Source organism: Symphalangus syndactylus, chromosome 9 (assembly GCF_028878055.3).
Source record: "Symphalangus syndactylus isolate Jambi chromosome 9, NHGRI_mSymSyn1-v2.1_pri, whole genome shotgun sequence".
In the NCBI taxonomy this organism is placed as follows: domain Eukaryota; kingdom Metazoa; phylum Chordata; class Mammalia; order Primates; family Hylobatidae; genus Symphalangus; species Symphalangus syndactylus.
In genome coordinates, this window is record NC_072431.2 from 5,833,052 (window position 1) to 5,859,866 (window position 26,815).

Below are 26,815 nucleotides of genomic sequence, written 5' to 3' on the forward strand. Positions count from 1 at the left end.
ACAAAAACATACAGAAAAGGAAACCAAAATCACCTATCATTTTACTATTCAAAGATTACCACAATAAACATTTGTAGTGTATCTTCCTAATATGACTTTATTCAAATGTTAGCATTTTAAGTAAAATTTATTTTCTTCACAATTAGAAAACATGAAAAGGTATATACAATGCCTTTGGTGTTTTGAATTTAAGAATCAATGTCTGAGGGACTTTTGTGTGTAAAAATATTCATATACTTTTTTAGTTTTTTAATGTTTGATATATTACACTGCTTTCTATTAAACAAAACTTTAAAGACTGATTTTCTTGTGTATCTAAATCTGGGTTATAAATTTGGTTAGCTTAACTCCCTTAACAAATATAATGTTTATAACTTGTATTTGGTTGATTCTTTTGGAAAACTTGGAATACCATAACATTTAGACAAAATATTTATAAATATAATGATTACAAAATATGTTAACCTTATATCACATCCAGTTAAAAAAGTGCTGATAACATGGATTTAATTTCTTAGTCAAGGTCACAAGGACTGGGTGGTCTCTCATCTGGATGGCTCCTGGTGAGCCCTGGAACATGGCAGGGTGGTCCAAGACGATTTAAACCTGTGCCACAGATTATTCAGCTGAGTCCTTTTTGCAATAGAGTTTTAAGACCCTCTTTCATTTAAATTTAAATTTTTGAAACTCAGTGTCCTTCCTAAAAATAAAATGAAATGAACTTTCCTAAAGTGTTGTATTATTAGTGCTACCTAAGTCATCATCTAAGGCCTTAGGATATATTGGCCTTTTCTACTGGTGTAACTTTTATTACAAGTATCTCATCATAACTAGTAGGATCATCTCAAAGGGGTTGCAACACATTAGCGGGTCATGAAATCAATGTAGTGTTTCAATGTAGTGTTTCCTGAACGGTTTGGGGGGTGGGGGAAGGAATACACACAGACACACAGAGGAAGGGGTAAAAGAGAATAAGAAATATCAAGATGCATAACACAAGGATAAGTATTGGTAAGCACAACTCTTGCTTCAGTTATACATGTGTGTGTGCTGGGCTGCAATGTAAAAATGCATTTCTCAATGGGTTGGGTCAAAATAGTTTTCAAGTCACTGACTTAAGATTTTATCCTAGGGGTGAAGAAATCAGTCTAAGTGATTACCTCTTTCTGGGGGGATGTTTGTTTAATCTGTCATCTTAGAAAACACTCTGAATTCCTGTTTTCAATTCTTTACTGTACACTACCAAAGCTGCTACTCAGGCTGAGCTTATCTTCTATTTGCTTGTTCTGCGTGCTGCCGGTTGGTCCTTACTGTTTTTGATATAGTTATCTACTTTTTAAAGACTGTTTAGCACTCACATATTTTTGTTCAATCTTTACTTCTCACACAAACAGAAAAAGGAAATTATGTATTCTGTATCAACAAAGATTTAACAAAACATCCATATACTACAACTGTCTACTTACTAAAATTAAGAATTAGTATGTATCTTTTTCTTCTTATATTAAAACTATCTTTTCGTACACTATTTTAAGCTTATGAACTGAAAGTCTTTTAGAGATAATTTACTTCAATGAACTATTATTATTTATTTTATGCACAAATTGTCACAACTTGGTCTTAGCAAGCTCCACTGTTCGCTGACAGTCTCGAATGTTTCTGAAAGCATCCATGATTTCTGCTACAAAGACGATACTTAGGGACTATTCTGTTTTCCTACTCTGAGACCTAAAATTGACTGGTTCTTTAATGGAAATGAGATCCATATCTAGGCACTAAGGGTATACAGAAATAATTGTGGGCAAAAGAAATAATGCTATTTTTGTTGCACTCCATTTTGAGATCTCTTTAAGGCTCTATGTTCTTATTGATTTATTCCAATTTGATGTATTATACTATTGCATACTACTTTTTCTTTTTAAATATATTATGATTGTTACAGACTTTCTGTTAAACTGACAGGAAGTTTTTATGAACAATAACAGCACTTACATTTTGAAAGACTGGTTCCCATTGTTCTCTTGGTCCAATTGCATCTGAACGCCCAACAACAAATCCATCTGAATTTATACCAAGATATTTTCCATAGCCAGATTTCAGGGCAATTCTGTACATTAATAAGATAGATAAAAGTTAAAAACTGAGAGAAAATTGATTATAGAACATCAAAACAGGACATGTGTATGTGTGTGGGTGTGTACATATCTAAAATTTCAGACTGGACATATTCCAAGCGTTCAAAAGCTGCATGTGACTCAGTGGTGACTCACTCCTGCAATCTTTGTGCTTTGGGAAGACAATGGGATAACTGCTTGAGGCAAAAAGTTCAAGATCAGCCTGGACAACACAGTGAGACCCCATCTCTACAAAAAATTAAAAAAATTAGCTGGGCATGGTGGCATGCACATGTAATACCAGCTACTTGGGAGGCTGATGCAGGAGGATTGCTTGAGCCTAGAAATTTGAGGTTATAGTGAGATACAGTCACACCACTGCACTCCAGCCTGGGTGACAGAGTGAGACTCTGTGCCTTTAAAAAAAAAAAAAGCTACATGTGACTAGTTGCTGCCATGTTGGACACTGCAGTTTTAAATTTAGTTTTGTATTGTGCTTTTTTAATATAAACATTGTACCTTATATATTACATAACAAATATTTTCAAAATTCATCATTCTTCAATTATACCTTAGTTATAAACTTCAATAATAAATTACTAAAACTTTTTCTCTTATTATAAATAGTTCTATGTACATCTATTCTGACATAAAACTGCTTTATCCTTAGAAAATATTCCTAGAAATAATTGGATCGAACGGTATAATGTTCTTATGTCATCAAACTGTTTTCCAGAAAATGCTGCTTCCATTTACATTCTTACCTCAAATTAACAGATTATGTTTTGTATCATGGATTTTTTAAACATTATGACTTTAAAAAAATACTTGAAAACCTAATATGGAAAAAACAGTATCCTATAAATTTGCATTTTAGTAGTCAACTAGAATAACAATTGTTTTTCTTTTCCTTTCCTTTTTAGTTTTTAGATTATCTGGTAACGTCCCTTGTCCATTTTCCTATTGAGATCTGATCGCAATTTTTCTACTGGGGTCTTCAGTGCTATGAATTCTATATAAGATACATATGAAGAGTAAGAACTCACTGCCTATTAAGATTGTTGCAAATATTTTCCTCATTTGTCAGTTAATTTTCTTTATAATCCTTTTTTGTTTATAATTGTAAAGCAGTTTAAAACTATTGAATTTTTTCTTCCTCTGCTTTTATTCTTTGTCTTTCAGCATACTTATCAGACTTTCAAAGAAAGTACAGCAATAATCATCTAAATGTGATTTTTTAAAATTATGATTTCTAATCTTTTACCTTACCGAGAGTCTCCTGGGATGCCAGAATTGACTTTTACTCCTTTATACATTAATGATTATATAAGAGAAATCATTATCATATTGATGTAACCAATTACTAAAATATGTAAATTCACTTTCAGTATCTTCTACCCAAAGAATCATCCTATACTTTTGCACAAGGTGAGAATAAAAAAGGTTACTTTATAAAAAGACTGTAAAAATAGTGAGTAAAACTATTCTTTTCATCGTTATGATTCTGTAACATTCTCTGCTGGTTTCAACAATATTCCTTTTTTTAGTCTTCCTGTTTGCCTTTGGACTTCCAAACAGTGAGTTTAAATATCATAGCAACAGTGAACCAGGTTTTGTACTATTTGATTTATTTTTTAATCTATCTTATTCGGTGTGTGAAATTATTAATCTTCACTTTTTAACTTACATTTTTTTTTCCAGCCTAGAATTATATATTGATAGGAAACCCACTAAAAGTAGATAACAAAATCTATTTTTCAAAAAAGCTATTTTGTTTTTTATGTCAAAATTACCCTGTGGGCTTAAGACAGATACTAAAATTTTTAATGAATATAATTAAATTTTTAAAATAACTGGTTACTAATTATATTACAACATAAGCTCACCTGGAATCAGATCATTTGATAGCCGCAAACTGCTCTGGAGGACTAGGGCCCTCATCAACTATTGGAGAAAAAACATTTGAAAATAAATTTGACATTGGCTATAAATACAAAGACATTATTTTGCTTTAAAAAATGTGGCTATTTTCTTCTGCAATTAAATGTAAGAATATTCAGATATACTGATTTCGCTGTAATACTGTATCTTTGGAATCAAGGTCTATTTTATCTTCCTTTAACTACAGTGCTAATTTTATATACTAAGACAGGATTATATAATGCTTATTTAATAACTTTTGAGATAGCTTCTCTTTATGTTTTAAAATACAGGCATAAATAAGCACTTATTTAAAAAGCTAAATGCTTTCATTTATTCAAGGGACGGCTTTGCTGGCCAAACGATACTGCTTTTTATCTTCTAATTACTTCATATCTCATTAGTGCTTCCTCTAATGGGCTAAAGAAAGTGAGGAAACCTCAAATTGTTAAACGCACCCAGGTTAGTTTTGGCAATAGGTCTGAATAAAAAAGAAATTCAAACATTTTGACTCAAATAGGTTTTCTTTTTTCTTTCCACTTACTATTTTAATTATTCATCTTGTTTTGATTTCCAAAGATACTCTTCTGGAACTATACGGAATGTTTTCAAATGCTTGTATTAGAAAGAGGGACTTGCCAATGGCTGGTAAATATTAAGGAATTAAAAAAAATGGAAGAGTCAAATGCAATGCTTCCATTCCTTCGGAAAATGTTTGAGACTAGTTAGAGTTTGGCCTAAGTGAATGAATGTCCTAAAATCTACACCTGTGGCAGCCTCTTCCCTTCCAGACACAAACCTTCTTTGTGTGGAGCTCCCAGGGTAAAAAGACCATTGTCGAGTGCATGTATATAGGTTCCCTCATCTATTTTAATGGCTATGGTTCCTGAAATTTCACCAAAGTTTTTTACTGTCCACCAGATTCCTAAAAAATAAAATCAATATTTCAACTTTATATTTTAGATTTGAAACAGTTCTTTTTTTGTTATTATAATTTAGTTTTAAAAACTTTTTATTTTGCAGTTGTAAGAAACAATACAAAGATCTCACATATCCTTTATTCACTTTGTCTCAATGATGACATCTTGCATAAGTATCATACACTGTCAGGATCAGGAAACTGACATTGATATAATCCATGAACCTTATTCAGACTTCACCAGTTTTACATGTACTTGTTTGCATGTATGTGCACAGATTCATGCGACTACCAGCACAGTCAGGATTAGGTTTTTAAAACACAAAATAGCAACATACATCCACGCACGGGGGTGCATGCCTGTAATCCCAGCTACTCGGGGAGCTGGGGAAAGAGGATCACTTGAGCCCAGGAGTTCAAGGTTATAGTGAGCTATGATCATGCCACTGCACTCTAGCTTGAGTGACACAGCAAAGTCCTGTATCAAAAAAGGACCAAAACAAAACAAAAGGCAACATGTGAAGGTACAAAGTGATATATAGAGAACGGTCTCTCTCATGATGGACCCCAGCCATCTATTCATGCCTGCTTTCCAGAGGCAATGCCTATCGTAATGTTTCTTAAAAATGCCCCTACAGGAAGACTTTCTAGCATAGCAACCTTTTTTTCTTTTTTGAGACAGAGACTCGCTCTGTCACCCAGGCTGGAGTGCAGTGATGCGATCTCGGCTCACTGCGACCTCCGCCTCCTGGGTTCAAACAATTCTCTGCCTCAGCTTCCTGAGTAGCTGGGGTTACAGGGGCCTGCCACCATGCCTGAATTTTTTTTTGTATTTTTAGTAGAGACGGGGTTTCACCACATTGGCCAGGCTGGTCTCAAACTCTTGACCTCGTGATCCACCCGCCTCTGCCTCCCTAAGTGCTGGGATTACAGGTGTGAGCCACCACTCCTGGCCAGCAATCTTAACTATGATTTTAGATTGAAAGTAAAATGAGCAGAATCTATGTCTATGTATACTAATTTCCAATTTGCCAGTAGAAACGTTAGACTCTAGGAACAATTATTTAAGCAGTTGTTATAAAAGTTTATATCTTAATGTTAAAAAATGTCCTCAAACCTCCTCCTAAATTATACTTTAGCTAGAGTAGAAATGAGTCAATCATTAACTGGATACGACATATTAAGGAATTCTTGTTAATTTTACAAGGTCTGATAATGACATAGTATAATGTATAAAAATAAAGAAGAAAACAGTTGATGACAAAAAGACATACCACATTAAGAAATGTACATTTATGTACTTATGGGTAAAATGACATAGTACCTGTGATTTTACTTAAAATTTTCGAGGAAAAAATGTGTGTGTGGGTGTGTGTGTAAATCAAACGAGATTGGCAAAATATTGATAATTAATGCTGGGGCCTGGGCACATGGGGGACTCATTATATTCTTCTATGTATGGAATAGTTTGGATATTTCCATAATAAAAAGGTTTTAAAGATTCAGTTAATTCCACCGCACAAAATTTTCTATTCAACTAAACATTTCATGATTTCCATAATAAATTTTAAAATACATAAAATTTTAGCTAAAATGAGGTTGGACACTTACGTAACACCAAATACAAAAAAGTAACTTAAAATAGACCAAAGACCTAAATGTAAGAGCTAAAGTTAGAAAACTTTTAGAAGAAAATGGGAAAAGCTTCATGACAATGAATTTGGCAATGATTTCTTGTATACAACATCAAAGGCACAGGCAACAAAAGAAAACATAGACAAACCGGACTTCATCAGAATTAAAAACCTTTGTGCATCAAGGACTGCCGTCAACAGAGTAAAAGGCAACCCAGAGAATGGAGAAAATATTTGTAAACTACATACAGTATAAGGAATTAATATCCAGACTATATAGAGAACTCCAAAAAGACAAATACCACAATTCAAAACTGGGCAAAGCACGTACACGAACATTGCTCCAAAGATGATATACAAATGGCCAATAAGCACTTGAAAAGATGCTCAACATCACTAGTCACTAGGGAAATGTAAATCCAAACCAAAATGCAATACCACTTCACACCCATTCGAATAGCTATTATCAAAACAAACAAAAAACAGAAACCAAGAAAACCAGAAAAACAAATGTTGGGCAGGATGTGGAGAAACTGAAACCCTGTGCAATGCTGGTGGGAAGGTAAAATGGTGCATGTATTTAAATGCCACTGAAGTGTACACTTAAAAATAGAAAAACTGGCAAATTCTATATTCTGTATATTTTACTTCCACACACAAACAAAACCAATGGAGAAATAGAAAATCAAAATTAAAATTTCAGCTAAAGACAATTAAAAAGCAATAAAACTAATGGCAATTTAGATGATTGAGTTATAGATACAATCGTTTTCAGGAAAATATATAATGCTTTATTCATAATCATTATCAAAAGTGTTACGATTAGCAAGCCTTTCTTATACATGTAATAGTTAATGATTTTAAATTAGATTTATTTTGTATGTTCTACGCCACATTGACCAAGTACACTTAATATTAAATAAAATCATTTCAATATAATATCTCATTAATGTTTTGCAAATGAAGAAGAAATTTCTGGCAGACAAGCTCCTCAAAATTTTCACACTTTGTCCAAGTAGGGAAATGATACAATAACATTACTTATAATATTGTCAACTGAAAAAGAAATTACTTTGGGCAGATGCCAGTATTTTTTCTCAATAAGATTTCAAAGAACAAGAAAGCTAAATATAGTATCATCAAGAATTAAATGTGAGCATTCTGCCTATTTTCTGCAAGTGGCCTCCATTCAGCCTTTGGACGTATGCTTATATGTTTAACGACTAAAGTAACATAACATAATACTTAACGGTGCCACTCGGGGGTTTTAGCTGTGAAAAAGCAGTGGATCCTAAAAACACGGGCACCGAAGTTGCCTGTTTCTACGTCAGGTTACAGCTCAAGCTGTGTATATGCTGCAGATGCCCAAGCTGAATTTAAGAGAATCCGCTCCAAAATATTACTTGCTATTTAGACACATGCTTAAAGTTATTTCCTTTTAAACCTTAGGCAGACGGTCAAATATTCCTGCTGTGTTGTCTCACAATGCATGACAAAGCTTTTCACATATTTTCACAGAGTTTAGAATGTTTACATATGTCTGGCATGCCTGTAATCCCAGCACTTTGAGAGGCGGAAGCAGGAGAATCAATTAAGCCCAGGAGTTCAAAATCAGCCTAGGCAACAAAAGGAGACACCAATCTCTACAAAAAAATTAAGAAATTAGCTGGGTATGGGGGTAGGAACCTGTGGTCCCAGCTACTCGGGAGTCTGAAGTGAGAGGATTGCTTGAGCCTACGAGGTCGAGGGTGCACTGAGCCATGATCACATCACTGCACTCCAGCCTGAGCAACAAAGCAAGAGACTGTCTCAAAAAAAAAAAAAAAAAAGCCCGATGCACCAGTGTCGTGGCTGATAAGATACTACCAGGGCACCCTCATTCTAGCATCAAGGCTGTGTGACAGCCTACCTCACCTTCTGACTAACCCAGTGCTTCCGTGCTAAGGGCCCCCTTATATCTCTACCTTCATTATGTACTTGGCACAAAGGAATGATATATCTTAGATTTGGAAATGGAATTTTCTTCCCCAATCTTACTGTAGTCTAAGTACCCTTCACAGACCTTCTATTAACCCATAGCTTACTTAGCTTTAGTTCCTGGGTAAATAAAATATATGTGTTTTGCAAACTACGATGTTGTAAGTCCAACTGCTTCTTAATCTAGCAGAGCTCAGTGAAACTCTTTGCTTACAGACATGCTCGTGTTTATTAATGTCACACTTGGTTTTCTCCATGTGAAAGACAGAATTTCTTTCACCCTACTTACCAATCCCTTCAGATCCTAACAGAACAGCTTTAAAAAATTAAAAGGTTTTTTTCTTTCCCTTCACAAATAGGCACATGCTTACTTATACGGCAAGTTTAGAAAATCCACAACGCAAAAGAAGGTGGAAGGACAAAGAGAAAAAGACGCAGAAGGACTTCCTCTTCCAGCCAAGATGGACTTGCCCTCCCACCATGACCAGCCAGAAAACTGAAACTGGATACAGTATTTGAGAAAACTGTTTTTGGGGATTGGAACACATGCAGAACAGGACTGTGATATTTGAGAACAGGAAAATACAGGAGGCAGATCTCACACACACTTCTGTTTTCTGCCCAATGGCAGTTTCTTGACCACACGGAGAGAGGTAGAGACCTCCAGAAATGAGGCAATGTCACTAAGCTGAGAGTCTTGCAGTGCTAATATGTTGGGAGTTTAGAGAATAAGGTACTGGAAAAGAGGGAACTACACACAGGTGAGGCCTCAAAAGAGTATGCAAAAGTTCTCTGCAGGTCTGTGGCCAAGGGCTGGGGGGAGTGCATGCAGTAGGCAGGCTCCACAAGGCCTCTGCAAAGTGGCTGGCACTGCTGAGGGCTGACTGGAGATGCCAGTGATCACACAAATTTGGGACACAGCAGAGTGGAGAGAACTCACCAAGTATGCCTAGAAAATGTGGCTGAGGCCCATGAGGATGAACCTTTCCTAGAGTAAGAGTCACTGTCGAAGTCTACGGGCAAAACCCTAATAATTAAGCACAAACAAACAAAGGCCCAGGCTTGACAGGAGCAAAAGGGTGGTCAAATAATTTAACTAGGCATCAAGATATTTAACAGAAATAAGGTTAAAATATTATAAAAATGAAAGACTGAATTTATAAGGAAGACTTAACAATCCTAAATGTCTACACATCTTATGAGAGCTTCAAAATACTTTAAGCAAAAACTGCTCAAGTAGACAGATCTAGAATTACAGCTGGAGATTTTAACATAACTCTCAATACACTGTAGGATTAGTAAAAAATCAGTAAGGACACAGAAGATACGCACAGTCACAAGTTCTACCTGTTGACCTAACAGACATCTAAAGAACACTGAACTGGCTGGGCACCACGGCTCACCCCTGGAATCCCACCAATTTGGGAGACTGAGGCGGTCGGATTACTTGAGGTCAGGAGTTTGAGACCAGCTTGGCCAACATGGTGAAACCTTGTCTCTACTAAAAATATTTTAAAAATTAGCCGGGTGTGTTGGCAGGTGCCTGTAATTCCAGTTACTCCGGAGGCTGAGGCAGGAGATTCAGTTGAGCTGAGATCACACCATTGCACTCCAGCCTGTTAGGCAACAGCGAGACTCCATCTCCAAAAAAAAAAAAAAAAAAAAAAACCCTGAACCAACATCCACAGAATACACATTCTTTTCAAGTGTACATGGAAATTCACTAAGAAAGTATGTTCTCCAACTATACTATAAATGAATTAGAAATCAGCAACAATAACATACCTATAATATCTCTATTCAGTAGAAATTAAAAACAATACACTTCTAAATAACTCGTGTCCACAAAAAGAAAAATCACAAGAAAAACTAGATAATATTTTGAATGGAATGAAAATGAAAACAAAATGTGTTGACTATAACTGAAACTAAAGTGGAATGAAGAGGTCTAACTCCCTTCTTACGAAGCTATAAAACAAGAGCAAAGTGAACTGAAAATATGTTAAAGGGAGGAAAAAAAGAGACTGAAAATAAATGAAATCGAAAATGAAAAAAAGAGAAAATAGGTAATACTGAAACAGGCTTGTCCAACCTGAGAGCTGCACGTGGCCCAGGCCAGCTGTGAATACAGCCCAACACAAATTCATAAACTTTCTTGAAACATTATGAGATTTTTTCTGCTTTTTTTTTTTTTTGGCTCATCAGCTTATCGTGTATTTTCTGTGTGGCCAAGACAATTCTTCTCCTTCCATTGTGGCCCAGGGAAGCTAAAAGATTGAATACACCTGTACTAAAAGATCATTAATGATCTAAAATAAATGATCTTATAAAGAATTGAGAAACCTCCAGCTAGACTGACTGATCCAGGAAAAAATAGAAAAACACAAATTACCAATATGAAGAGACTGCAATACAGATTAGATTCTGGATCTTATAAAGAATTGAGAAACCTCCAGCTAGACTGACTGATCCAGGAAATAATAGCAAAAACACAAATTACCAATATGAAGAGACTGCAATACAGATTAGATTCTATGGACATTAAAAGCATATTAAAGAAAGGAATATTCTGTACAATTTTATTCCAATACATCCAACAACTTAGATGAAATGAAATTTTCTTAAACGACACAAGTTACCAAAACTGACACAACAAAAAAATCTGAAAATATCTCTTAAAAATTTTTAATTTTCCCACAAAAAAATCTAAAACCAAACCAAACAAAACCCTCTAGGTTCAAGTGACTTCCCTGGTGAATTCTATCAAACATGTAAAGAACAAATCATACCCATCTCACACAGATATTTCCAAAAATAGGAAAGGAGACAGCACTTTCCATCTAATTTTATGACACGCAATATCACCTTGACACCAAAATCAAATAGAGACATTACAAGAAAAGGATACAAAAGTCCAATATCTCCCATCAACACCAATATAGAAATCTTAAAAAAAAAAAAAAAAAAAAAAACACAAACACCTAGAAGTCAAATCTAGCAATATCCCAAAGGACAATGCACCACAACTAAGTGGGGTTTATCTCAGGGATATAAAGGTACTTTAAAAGTTGAAAATGAAACCATTGTAATTCATTGGCAGAATGAAGAAAGCTGTATAATCATCTCAACAGATACAGAAAGAGGCATCTGACAGCATTAAACACCACTAAAATAAAAACTCCCAAGAAACAAAGTTTAAAAGGAATGTCCTCATTTTGATAAATGTTTTCTCTGCAGATCCTATAGACATCATACCATATGGTGGACTACTGAAAGCTTTCTGCCTAAGCTTGGGAACAATGCAATTATGCCCATTCTCACGACTTCTGTTCAACACTATGGAAGTCCTGGACAGTATAATAAACCAGTAAAAAGAAAGACAAGACACAAGGATTAGAAAGAAAGAAGTAAAATGATAGTCACAGGAAACACAATTGCAAATTTCTTAGTTTTCTATATAAGCAAACCACTAGAAGTCATAAGTGAAACAGACTTATCAGACTACAAAGTCACTACACAAAAATCAATTGCATATCTACGTACTGACAGCAAACAACTGGAAAATCAAATTCAAAGGTTCTATTGACAGTAGTGTAAAATTATAAAATACTTAAGAATAAATGTTTAAACAGGCATGCAAGACTGCTACATTGAAAATTATGAAATATTGAGGCCCGAGATTAAGATGTTGATTCTCTCCCAAATCATCTGGACTCAATACGGTTCTTAAGAAAATCCAACAAGCTTCACTGTAGAAATTAATAAATTAATAGTTAATAAGTACAAAGTTGGAGGACTCACACTACCTGATCTCAAGACTTCATGAAATTATAGCAATCAAGAGAAATATACCAACAGAAAAACAGACAAACGTATCGATAGAACAGAGTCCAGAAATAGACCCATACATAGAACGTTAATTGATTTATTATGAAGATACCAAAGTGGATTAATGGAAAAAGGAAACACCAGTGGTGCTGGCACAACTGGCTATCAAGATGTCAAAAAAAAAAAAAGTAAATCTTGAAACCGAACTCACAACATCATGCCAAAATTTGAGACGAGTGACAGATTTAATGTAAAAACTAAAACTATGATGCCTCTAAAAGACAATGTAGAATATTTTCCTGACTTTGGGGTAAGCAAAGATCTCTTAGATCAAAGAGATAAAAGAAAAAAAATAAACTAAGCTTTATAAAAATTAAAAGCTTCTGACCATCCTGGCTAACACGGTGAAACCCCATTGCTACTAAAAACACAAAAAATTAGCCAGGCGGGGTGGTGGGCACCTGCACTCCCAGCTACTCGGGAGGCTGAGGCAGGAGAATGGTGTGAACCTGGGAGGTGGAGCTTGCAGTGAACCGAGATCGCGCCACTGCACTCCAGCCTGGGAGACAGAGTGAGACTCTGCCTCAAAAAAAAAAAAAAAAAAAAAAAAGCTGCTCATCCAAAAACCACCATTAAGAAACTGAAAAGATAAAACTCAGACTGGCAGAAAAGACTGATAACACCACCAACTCTTGGCAAGGATGTAACTGGAGCACTAATTCATTCTTGGTGGGAGGGTAAAATGGCACAACCACTTTAGAAAATGTTTGGCAGTTTCTTAAATGGTTAAACGTTCACCTATCCTTTGACACAGCAATTCCACATCTACATATCTACCCTAGATATCTACCCTAACTTTAGAATTGTTGATTTGCCATTTTGAAAGCAATGATTCTTCCAGAACATTAGCTTTACATCATTCCATATTTTATATATTTTTTAAGTTACAATAATTTATGAAGATTCAAAATGCAACTTGCCAAGTTTTAAAAGAGAAAAAAAAAAAATGTACGGAAAGAACAAAACGGAAAATAGGCTGGTTAAGTGCGTTTAGGTCAGTTTATTTCTAGTATCATTTACAGGCTCCCCTGATGTATTTAGGACTTTCATTCATTTCAGAGTTCACAAAATAATGATTTTTCCTGTGAAGATACTTCCTTTAAGAGACAACCGACCTTTCTTTCTTTCTCTCTCTCTCTCCTTTCTTTTTCTCTTTTTTTCTTTCTTTCTTTCTCCTTCCTTCCTCTTTCTTTCTTTCTCTCTCTCTCTGTCTGTCTCTTTCTTCCCTCTATCGCCCAGGCTGGTGGAGTATAGTCCGCGCGCTGCAGACTCCCTGCCTCCGGCTCCCATCATTCTCCTGCCTCGCCCTGCGGGATGCCTGGGACTGCAGGTGCGCGCCACCACCCCTGCCTGGTTTTTGTCCTTTGACTGGAGGCGCGGTTTCGCCATGTTGGCCAGGCTGGTCTCCAGCTCCTGACCCTGAGCGCTCTGCCCGCCTCAGCCTCCCCAGGTGCTGGGACTGCAGATGGAGTCTTGCTCACTCGGTGCTCGGTGTTGCCCGGGCTGGAGTGCGGTGGTGTGGTCTTGCCTCGCTGCAGCCTCCGCCTCCCAGCCGCCTGCCTTGGTCTCCGAGGGTGCTGGGATTGCAGCCTCTGTCGTGCCGCCACCCCGTCTGGGAGGTGGGGAGCGTCTCTGCCTGGCCACCCATAGTCTGGGAAGTGAGGGCCGCCTCTGCCCGGCCGCCCCGTCTGGGAGGTGAGGAGCGCCTCTGCCTGGCCGCCCCATCTGGGAAGTGAGGAATGCCTCTGCCCGGCCGCCCCATCTGGGAAGAAGTGAGGAGTGCCTCTGCCCAGCCACCTCGTCTGGGATGTGAGGAGCGCCTCTGCCCGGCCACCCATCGTCTGGGAAGTGAGGAGCGCCTCTGCCCGGCCACCCATCGTGTGGGATGTGAGGAGCGCCTCTGCCCGGCCGCCCAGTCTGGGAAGTGAGGAGCGCCTCTGCCCAGCCGCTCCATGTGGGAAGAAGTGAGGAGCGCCTCTGCCCGGCCGCCCCGCCTGGTTAGAAGTGAGGGGCGCCTCTGCCCGGCCACCCAGTCTGGGAAGAAGTGAGGAGCGTCTCTGCCAGGCCGCCCCATCTGGGAAGTGAGGAGCGCCTCTGCCCAGCCGCCCATCAACTGGGAAGTGAGGAGCGCCTCTGCCCGGCCGCCCCGTCTGGGATGTGAGGAGCGCCTCTGCCTGGCCGCCCCATCTGGGAAGTGAGGAGCGCCTCTGCCTGGCCGCCCATCATCTGGGAAGTGAGGAGCGCCTCTGCCCGGCCGCCCTGTCTGGGAAGTGAGGTGCACCTCAGCCCGGCCGCCCCAGCTGGGAAGTGAGGAGCACCTCTGCCGGGCCGCCACCCCGTCTAGGGTCTAGGAAGTGAGGAGCATCTCTGCCCGGCCGCCCCATCTGGGAAGTGAGGAGCGCCTCTGCCCAGCCGCCCTGTCTGGGATGTGGGGAGCACCTCTGCCCGGCCGCCCCATCTGGGAGGTCTACCACGGAGGCCAGACGCAATGTGGGGGCTGGACGTACTGGCTCACGCCTGTAGTCCCAGCACTCTGGGAGGCCCAGGCGGGTTGATCACTTGAGGCTAGGAGTTCGAGACCAGCCTGGCCAACATGGCGAAACATATGAAAAATACAACAGACAAACCAACCAACCAACCAACCCAGCGACAACAAAACAGGTCTACCCTGGGGTCATACTCTAATTTTTTCTATTTTCCTCCCTTTCTGATCCTTTATCCCACTTGCTTTTTCTTCCTCTTCCTTCTCCTTCTTCTTTGTCAAATAGAGGATTGAGTTATTATCATTGATCCATACAAAGTCCCTCTCTCATTTATTTTCTTTAATTCCCACCCTCCATTTCTATTCCCCGTCTTCCCATGTGCAATCTTCCTAATATGTTTGATATGCATCTTTTTGTGTGTATTTTTAGAAAATGTTTATTGCTTTGTGTGCAAAAAAATTAATAAAAAAATTTAAAAAATTAAAAAATTAAAAAGAAAGAGACAACTGACTTCTACAATTAAAATGCATACATGTGCAAAGAAACTAACTTGTAAAATATATTTGGTTGAATAACATTTACATTAGGACTTTAAAATTATGTATCAGAATCTCCTGCTATTAAGCAGTCTAATGGTGCTTACTAAGTCAGAGAGTTATAATTTTTCTCTCCTGATAATGAAGTAAAGGCATCGGTAGCACCTACTGTGCTAAAGAACAAATGGAATTTATAACTGTAGGTAATATTTAAGCACTTTAAGACGAATATGAATATATCATAAATTTCTAACTAGGACAATATTTTCAATGAGATCTCAAGAAACATTAACTTTTTTCAGAAGAGAGCACTGAAAAGTGACTCACCAACAGTATCAAGCTGGGTTGCTTCGTCTTCTTCTCTTTTTCTCTTCTTCTCTTTGCTCTTTTTCTTCTTACTACAGCACATAATTTATATAGATGAGTTTAGGTATATTAATTTGTATGATAAATATCGTAAGATTGAAACTTGGAAGTCTTTTAAGCTGTTTCGTTTATAAATTATTGATTTAGGAAGACTTACATTGCTATGCCCTCTTAAATACAGTACTGAGAAGTTGCTTCAGGCTTTGTACATATTATGTTAGAGTTCAAAGCAGATTGTAGAGCCACACTGCCAGATTTTAAATCCTGATTCTTTCGCTTCTTAGCTCTGTGATTTTTGGAAAATGTACTGAATCTCTCTGTGAGTCAGTTTCCCCACTTAAAAAATTAGGATAATAACTTAACCTAACTCTTAAGGCTATTGTGAGGTTTAAGAGGTAATGTGTACCTTCGCACATTGCTGGTGGAAACGTAAAATGGTGCAGCATCTACAGGAAACAGTATGGGGTTCCTCAAAAAGTTAAAGAGTTACCACATGACCCAGCAATTTTACTCCTAAGTATGTATACCCAAGGGAAATGAAAACATACGCCCACAAAAATACTTACATAAGGATATTCACACCAGCATTAGTCACAATAGCCAAAAAGGGGAAACAACCCAAATGTTCATCAACTGATGAATGGATGAAAAAAATGTTACATCCATACAATGGAATACTACGCAGCCATAAAAGGAACAAGTGCTACAACAATGATGAACCTCAAGAATGTTATAAGAGAAAGAAGCCAGATGCAAAAGGCCACATGTTGCATGATTTCTTTCTTAAGAAATATTCAGAATAGGCGATTTCACATAGACAGCGGATTAGTGGTTGCCAAGGACTAGCAGAGGGGGAGGATGAGATGTGACTGCCTGAATGGGTACGGGGACGTTTCCTTCTGAGATGATGAAAATGCTGAGCAACTAGACAGTGGTGAATCTCTTGAACGTATACTAAAAACCACTGACTGTACAAAAGGGTGAATTTTATAATTATGAATTACAGCTCAATAAAAAAAAGAAAAAACCAACAGCGATTTGAAAAAAGTTAATCTGCGAAGCGCCTACAACAATTTCTTGGCACATTGAAAGTGCTATATAAGCATTAATTATGACTATTACAATAATCTTAAGACACTCTTGTCTGCATTTTCATCATAAAGTTTTCAGAAGATAACTCTCCTCTCCTCACAGGAAATTCACAGAGTAAAAATCTCACATTTATTCAGGATAAACCTGTCATTTATTCTGGCATCTTCATGAGGCCAGACTCCTAGACAGGGTTCTCAAGGCCAGTGGCTTCAGCTCACTCCTTGATACTTTCTTTCCATCTCGCCTAAAAATACCAAAACCTCTGTTTATCACGGAGACCAGGAGGAAATGCTCAACATCTGTGTGAACGGTCAACCTCGGGCAAATCTGCCAGTTAAAAAAGTGGGGATATGAGTGCACAGGTATTTTTTTCCTAAAGAGCTAATAAATTACCACTACGACCTCCTCCTCACATTTGGCTCAATTTATTTACTGCATATATGTTCTCTCATTTAATTCTCACAGTCTTCTAAAAGTATAAAAAATCGTCTGAAAGTATAAATGTGTAAACGGAGATTCAAAGATATTTGATCTCTTAATGAGTAAATGGAAATTCAGACATATTAACCAACTTGCCACAAATTACAAAATCAGTAAATGACAGAGTGCAGGTTCGAGTCCATATCCCTACCAAAGCCCATATACACCTCAACCACTGTGTGATTCATCCTGGTTTCACTCTACATATTAGGTTAGAAAAAATTAATCCATAATTTTTCTAGGAAGAGACAATGAAGAAAAGAATAATCCCTAATAAAGGAAGTTATTATCATGAACTACCAGATCAGACTAACGCAGACCCACCAGGCAGAGGCCTGGAGAGATGCCTCAGGGGACCCAAACTCGTGGGTACGGGGTCACCGGTCACCCGCCCGTCTACCCTGTTTCCAGGGTCGTCCGTGCAGGAGGCTGCCCCTCTCTGCACAGGCGCCAGGAACCGCGGTCCGGCCTCCGTCCAGCCGGGACAGAGGCCAGGGCGAAGCCTGGGAGGCCACGAAGCCGGCTCTCCGCGCCACAGCTTCCACCGGACTCGCGGGGGTGGAGTGCGTCGGAAAAGAGCGGAGGAGGCTCCCGCCCGAGCTGCAGGACCCACCTCTTCGCCTTGGTTCCCTTGAGCACGAGCTTGGTAGACTTCACATAGGAGTACTCGGCCATGGCTCCGGGAGACTTCTGCGTGGAGAGGCTGAAGCCGGCTTAGGCCGAGTATGTGACCCGGAGCAGCATCAGGGCGGGGAGGAACAGAAGTGGAGGCGAAGCAAACACTCCCTGACAGCGTACCTCTCTCCAGAACCCGCCTCCGTCTTCACCCAAAGGCTGAATGGCTGAGAGTTCCACTTCCGGGTTTCTGCCGCGGAGCTACGGCGGCCTCAGAGGGCCGAAAGGTGTCCGCGCGCAGCGGCCCCCTGGCGCCCTCTCGAGGAGCCCCTAAGGATTCGCGCCTCCCCAAGGGGAGGAAAGCCCGCCGGAGGCGCCAGTGCTGGCGGTGGCGGGGCTTCCGGGCGCGCTGTGGATCCGCCTCCCGCTAGGGCTGCGGGCTGGCGACAGTCCCCGCGGGGGCGGGAAGCAGCGCCGGCTGCCCTCGCTGGCCTGCGGCGGCGTGGCTGGAAGCGCGGCCACTCGTGCGCGGGTCACTCGGGGCTGTGCCTCGTGCAACTGTGTGTGCAGGAAGCAAGCAGGAAATACCCTAAAATAGAATGAAGCGCCATGTTGAGGGCCGCGGACATCGCGAGTGTTGTGGGAATGTGGGCTGAGGTGGAGAGTTATGGTGGCGCGTGTTACAGGCTCAGGGGTCAGGAGAAGCCTAATGGTGGAGGCGGCATCTGAGGAGGGTCTTGAACGCTGGGCAGGCTTTTGCCAGACAGAGATGGAGGAAGCTAGTCCTGTCTGATGAAGGAAACAGGGCGGAGGCATGGAGGGAGCCGTGCAGCGCTGCTGTGAGGAGCAGCGAGCAGGCCAGGCCTGTAAAGCAGAGTGAGGGAACCAGGATGGAGAAGGCAAGTCGGGGTCCTGTGGTCGCTGAGGAATTTGAATGAAATCAGTAAACAGTTGAGAGGCATCAATCGCAACAGCATGGGATGAAACGAGGAGTAGTCCACGGTGATTCCTCTGCAGCGGTGGGTATTATTAATTGCGTATGTGACACCAAAACCACCACACTCAAACTGTGGCTCTTTCCCTAAAGTAGAAAACAGAGGCCAGTTGGGTTCCAAGCATCCACGAAGATCTTCTTAAATTCCTGATCCCTGGTGGCATCATCGACTTAGGATTGGCCCATCTCAAACCTGACTCAGAAACAAAACCGTCACAATGTGCGGAGATGAGCGTCCTTACCCACTATCATAAAGTATTTTCCGGTGTTTTCACAGTGCTGCGCTTCCTAATCCCCATTCCATGGCAATCCACATGCCATGATGCCCGAAGTCATTAACAAAGGAGACACACAGGGGCTTCTCACGTTGGCTTTCCAGGGTTTTGATGAAAATCTGTTTCCTCATCTCTTACAATGTGGTTAGTAATAGTATCATTTAGAGTTGAAGAATTAAATGGTACAAATTATATAGGGTGCTTATTATAACCTACATGGAAAATGTCTAGGAGATGTTAGCTATGCTCATCACCAACATCGTTACTTGATGGTAATAATCAGATAGGAAGGTCGACACCAAGAAAATGGATACATGCTCTGAGGGAATGAATGTGGAGAGATCAGAAGGTTAAGAACAAAGCCGTACAACATGTCTACAGTAAAGGGATAGAGAAAAGAAAGAGAGTCTATAAAAGAAGAAATGAAACAGTTAGAGTGACGTTATAGAAATCAAAGCGAAGGAGAGTTTCCAGAAAGGATAATATCATTTAATATTGTAGAAGTTTAGGAGCATAAGATAGAAAAAAGGCCTTGTGGTAACTGACATTGAGGTAGTCTTTGGGGAAGCTCCGTTTCCGATAGAGAAGTAGAAAGTAAGCTTGAAGCAGGGACTAGGTGAAGAAGGTGTTGGCCAGTCACATGGGGAAATAAATAAGGGATGGCATATGCCATATTTCTGGATTTCTTTGTTTCTTGCTCAGCCTCTGTATATGCACAGAGTTTGGCAAAAACTTACAAAAAATAAAAAAAAACAATTTCGTTTGTAGACTCAAATACAATGCTTTGTGTTAGAATCAAGATAAATTCATGCCTCTCCCTTCTATTCTCACTGTCAGTTTTGAAATTAAACATCAGCTTTTCTTCTTCATTAAAATCATTTTCAACCCCTCCCAGGTGTTTGTGGTTTTGGGGAGTTACATAAGTAGTCATGTCTTGAATCCCCAAGCACAGTTTCCCAAGAAGCTACTGGAGGAGGTGCTCACCAAAATATGAAGAGTAAATCAAGACATAGGAAGATATAAGACACAGGGAACAGGAGATTCGATGTAGTAAACAGATTAAGGGAGTTCCCAGGTAGCTGGTAAAGGGATATCTTGAGATGACAGCAGTGAACCGGACATGTGCAGCCAGTCCAGATTGGAGCAGGAGACTCAAGCCCTAAGCATATTGAGGGATGCCATTACCAAGTTGCCCATTGCCTTTGCACCGTCTTTTTACCATGAGAGCAGCTTACCTGAGTAACTCTGACCAAGATTTTTCTTTTTGACTTGTCTTAACCAAAACTTACATTAATAATAAACTTGTGGCTCTCCCCAACAAAAAAAAAAAAAAAAAAAAGGAAGAGGAGGGAACAAACACTTTCAGTGAAGGCAGAATTCTGAAATTCTGCTCATGTTTTTTTCCGGTAACTTTCCTACGTTTGTGAGGTTATTCAGTCATAAACATCCTAGTGAAATTTTTTTTCAAGTTTTACTAATCATAATAATAACTGCGGATGTTTGTTTAAAATGTGTATTCCCGGGCCTCTCACCTGGAGATTCTGATTCAGGAGATCATGTATGGGACTCAGAATACATGTGTTTGACAAATATCACAAGTGGTTCTTATGGTCAGGCAAATTTGGGAGACTAACCAGGAATTTATGTTTTTTTGACTGGCAGCTAGAAAAGGTTCCTAGAGTCTTTGCTTTTTGAAAATAAAATATTTCTTTTTTAAAAGCAAAATTGTATGACTAGATACAACATTTATACCAGTGACACACGTATTATACTGTGTGCTTTTGTCATATTTACAGTTAAAGATGTGTAAGAACACTCTGAGAAAAATTATATATTAAATGAAAAGAGGGGTAAGTCGGGGTGGGGGAGAAATGGGAGGGGTGTGCTTATTGTTGCTAAAAGGTAGAAAAGCCAGAATGATAGCCATCTAAGGTTGCAAATAGCACATTGTAAGTTGAGGGAGCTTCATAATCATGTCTGAAACCTTCTTTGATACACTGAGTTGTAAACAGTGGCTTCGGACAATATTTGAGGGAGAAACCAACTATGATTTAAAGTGTTCATTTAAAAGGCTTTAATTAAAGGAAAGTCTTTGCATTTATTTGAGCTAATTTAACTTCAGCACTAACAATTTACTAGCCCTTAACCTCTTAAAAATTTTCTTTCATTTCAAATGAAAGTTTAAGGTGGCCTTTATGTTCGACTGGTATATTTGTGGAAAGACTTAACAGCAAGGTACTGTACATTTCTAAATGTTTACTTCTTAATTGTGCTGGAAGAAATATACTACTCGATTATTTTTAAAGCAAAGTAAAACAATTTGTTTTGACAAGTAACACTGTATTTTCCCAGTTTTATTGTGGCAAAGATGAGGCTTAACATCACTAATCATCAGAGAAATGCAAATCAAAACCAAAACGAGATACCATCTTACACCAGTCAGAATAGCTACTATTAAAAAATAAAAAAACTACAGATCTTGGGAGGCTATGGAAAAAAAGGAACATTTACACATAATTGGTGCAAATGTAAATTAGTTCAGCCACTGTTGAAAGCAGTTTGGAAATTTCTCAAAGAATTGAAAAATAGAATTACCATTCAAGCCAACAATTCCATTACCGGTATATAACCCAAAGAAAATCAATTATTCTACCAAAAAGACACATGCACTTCCATGTTCATCACAGCACTATTCACAATAGCAAAGACATGGAGTCAGCCTAGGTGCCCACCAACAGTGGATTGGATCAATAAAATGTGGTATGCTTACACTGTATTATTAGGCCATTCTTGCATTGCTATGAAGAAATACCTGGGGCTGGGTAATTTATAAGGAAAAGAGATTTAATTGGCTCACAGCTCTGCAGGCTGTACAGGAAGCATGGTGGTGGCATCTGCATGCCGCCTGTGGAGGCTCCAGGGAGTTTTTACTCATGATGGAAGGCAAAGAGGGAGTAGGCACATCACATGGTCAGAGCAGGAGCAAGAGAAAAAGGGAGTGGCGGTAAGTACCACACACCCTTAACACAACAGGATCTTGAAAGAATTCACTGTCACAGTGGTGGTATCAGGCCATGAGAGATCCACCCCCATGACCCAAACACCTCCTACCAGGCCCCACCTCCAATACTGAGGATTACATTTCACCATGAGATTTATGGGGGCCATCTTCCAAGCCATTTCATACACCATGGAATACTATGCAGCCATAAAAATAACAAAATCATGTCCTTTGAAGCAACGTGGATGCAGCTGGAGGCCATTATCCTAAGTGAATTAACGCTGGAATATAAAACGAAATACCACATGATCTGACTTATAAGTGGAAGCTAAACACTGGGTACTCATGGACATAAAGATGGAAAGAATAGACACTGGGACTACTAGAGGGGAGAAGAAGGAAGGCAAGGTTTGACGAACTATTGGGTACTATGCTCATGTATTAATCTGTTCTCACACTGCTATATAGAACTACCTGAGACTGGGTAATTTATAAAGAAAAGAGGTTTAACTGACTCACAGTTCCACAGGCTGTACAGGAAGCATGGCTGGGAGGCTTCAGGAAACTTACAATCATGGCAGAAGGTGAAGGAGGAAGCAAGGCACATTCTACCATGGTGGCAGGAGAGCAAGTGAGACAAGGGGGATGTGCCATATGTTTAAACCATCAGATCTCATGAGAACTCAACATCTAAGAACACCAAGGTGGAAATCTGCCCTCATGAGCTAATCACCTCCCACCAGGTCATTCCCCCTACATTGGGAATTACAATTTGGGTGGGGACACAGAGTCAAACCATATCAAATCAGCATCTGGATGATGGGATCATTCATACCCCAAAACTCAGCATTATGAGATATACCCATGTAACAAACTGGCACATGTACCCCTGAATATAAAATACAAGTTAAAATTATTTTCAAAATAAATTAATAAATGAATAAATAAATGTGATTAAATTAAATTAAAATTTTTAATTAAAAAATTTGACAGTGATTTCAGCTTGACAGTTATGTAAGTTATGTAAATGGAAACAGTGAGTTCTGTAGGGTTCGGATCAATTGCACTATCTGTACTAAGTTGATGTCTGTTTTGGATGAAAAGAAAAGAAGAGAAACATAGATCTAATGGAAAAAAATGGATAAGTTTTATGATAGACGAATGGAGGAAATAGGACTGAAGTTAGTGATTGATAGATATTAATAGACGACTAAGTCAAAAGCCACTCGTTGTAGAAAATATTGATTAATATTGTTTTATTCCAGTCATACAGCAAAATCCTATGCCATGCCTTCAGAGAAAAACCTTTTAGCCCTGTAATTATCTTTATTCCAAGAACCATTCCATTCATTAAGTAGTGTATAGGGTGATTAATAAGTGAATTATTCACAGAATTAAGACAGAAGTTTTGAGTATTTCAGGGTGATATTAATAGTATAATATCAATAAACTAAAATAAAATTTGACTAGAGGTGTGATCACCATGAACACCATGTTGGTATCTTGTTCGATTTGGCAATCCAAAGTTGGCAAATTTATTAATAAAATAAACGTTCATTGATGATTAATTTATAATTAGTAGACAGGCTCTTTTTTCTTCCCTTTCTTTTTCATTCATTCATTCACTCATTCATTCATTCCTACAGAACAATGACTTTCATTCCAAGATTCCCAGAATCCTAAAGAATTCTTGAATGTCATCATAGGGAGCCAGGTGTGGGGATTCCCAAAAGTTGTATTTAATACTTGAAAAATCTTGAAAAGTTATATATTTACACCAGAAAAAGCTATACAGGTTTTAAGTTATATATATAGTTGAATACTTTTTCTTTCTATCCAGACCTAAGTCATTAGAGTTAGTAATGTTGATTATTTCATACTGACCAAATGGGTAGCCTTTATATATCATTGAATAATTATTAATAAAATAAGAACCTCCCAAAATTACAAAATAAATATATTTTGTGGGTTTTTCTTAAGGCTTTTGAAACATAAAATCAGAGGAGAGGATTAAAAGCAATCCTTGATGGTTAAAAAGGCAGGGACCTACTAAGTTAGGAAATTGTATGGAAACAGCAAGATATATACATGGCCCTCAGACCAGCTGCCTGTTTTAATAAATAAAGTTTTATTGGAGCACATCCACAGATCTGTGGTGCTTTCCTGCTACAATGGTACAGTTGAATGGTTGCTCTAGAGACCGTGTGGTTTACAAAGCCTAAAATATTTATCATGTGGTCCTTTATAGCAAAAGTGAACCCAGTTTTAGAACATTCACTTTACAAATTAAGATACAGTGGATGCTGCCTTAACGGACCTCCACTTAACTGATTTGCAATCAGCACTTTCTGGTACCCCTGTACAACTTATTGACTGATGTCCACTGCAAACTGAAAGACTTTGAGCTACTTTTAATGCCTGTACATTTCTCCTTCCATCACAGAAATTGTATGGTTTCGAAGAGGAAGCTGTGTTCATTCCTAAATATGTTCACACCATTTGTTCTTGCTCTTGTAGTTATGCAACTTAATTAAATATTATATTAGTAGGCCGAGGCGGGCGGACAACTAGGTCAAGAGATTGAGACCATCCTGGCTAACGTGGTGAAACTCCGTCTTTACTGAAAATACAAAAAAATTAGCAGGACGTGGTGGCGGGCACCTGTACTCCCAGCTACTTTGGAGGCTGAGGCAGGAGAATGAGGTGAACCCAGGAAGTGGAGCTTGCAGTGAGCAGAGATCATACCACTGCACTCCAGCCTGGGCGGCAGAGCAAGACTCCATCTCAAAAATAAAATAAAATAAAATAAAAAATAAATAAATATTATGTAAACTGAGAAAATGAGTATAACAAGAGTAGTGTTGTGGTTCTCTGAGAAATAAACTAAATGTGCTGGGAAAATGAGACACTCAAACAGTTGCTGCCAGCTTAACTGTTGGCAAGACAACTAGAAACAAATGGGAAAAATTGTATAATCTAGGATTTCAGATTGTTTTACCCCAGTTGTCTTCACAGAAAGTGAACAAGAAATGAATGACAACATATCATTGGCATAGTTTCCACAAGAAACTCCACTCAGTGAATCCCTGCAAGGCTTTGACCTTGTCGTCAAAATACTGGCAAATTTATTGACACGTCTTTTAAATTAAAGTTAAGTTTTAAGGACTTACATCTAATACTTCTTATGATTCCTCCATCTAACTTAAATTTGTTATTAATCTTTTTATTACTGGTCCCAATCTTATTGAATAAGGTGGTTTCTACCGTTTGTGCTAACCAAAAGTTTACTTTGATGAAGATGGAATTATAAATACAATAATTCAAGTTTAAAGAATTAGAATGGTAATGGTTAATACAATATAGTATGCCTAAAAATCACCTGAAAAGCTTACTAGCAATGCAAATTCTTGCGCCTTAGGCCTGAGATTTTGATTTAATAGGTCTAGCACGGGGCATAGGAATCTGTATTTTTAGGAATGTTAAAGGAAAATTGCTTCTAGTAGGGTAAATTATGACTTACAAATATAAAATGAACATTTGTCTAAGATTTTTGTTTAACTCATTTATTTAATGAGGGAGTCAGTAAGATGTTACAATGAGTTTTATGGAAAATTAAAAGAGCCACACATAGCTAGGCACTAAGGAACACTGAAATAAATTTGCTTGATAGGTTCAAAACTGACTTCTTGATGGAAGGTGGAAAAAGGAAAATTATACTTCCACCAAAATCAATCATTTGCATGTCTATAGACAAGAATATTTGCATTACTATCAGTAATCTAGGACTAACAGGACGGCAAATAACAAAGAAAACAAAAGGGAAAGAGACCCCATAGAAACAGATAACCCAGGTTATTCTAGACAAGGCTGAGATTTCTTGAAGACACTCAGTGGTAATTTTGATGGTTCATCTTAAAATCTTTCCATTTTCTCCTGAAACAAGTTGCTCAAGCAATTCAAATACAATGAATGTGGTCAGTGGGTCACACCTGGAGAAACCATTTTCTAACCTATAATCAAGACTGTTGAATTATTCCCTTCACTATAAAGAATAAAAGATTACCACATAAATTCATATTATGATAATGGCCCACTATGAATGCTTTGGTGTTCTTAATTTTCTTAAGATTTATTAATATTTCTGAAGTAACTACTAAATGCCAAGCAATATATTTTCGAATTTAATCTTTCATTGACTTTTACTTTCACTTCAATTGAGCTACTCACTTTCATGGCTGTAAATTTAACTTTTCAATAACTTAAAAATTGATTTCTAATGTTATAAACTTTAATGTTCCACTCTCTGACCTGCTCTTTCAGACTCTCTCTTTACTGCCAGTTCATCTTCTCTTCTATCTCTTCAAGTGCCCCAGTACCTTGACTTTTCCATTTTCTTTTTTTTTTTATTAAGTGGACACATGATAATTTCACATGTTCATGGGGTACAATGTGGTATTTTGATACATGACACATTGTTAAAACCTCTCTTCCCTATCTTTCCCAGTCTGGTAACCACTCTTC

General features: G+C 38.6%; 1 pseudogene; it reads right to left on the minus strand.

Moving 5' to 3' along the window:
• The window catches only part of LOC129489147 (protein FRG1-like), a 35,961-nt pseudogene extending 16,802 nt beyond the window's left edge, over nt 1–19,159 (minus strand).
• Nucleotides 19,160–26,815: the final 7,656 nt, after the last annotated feature.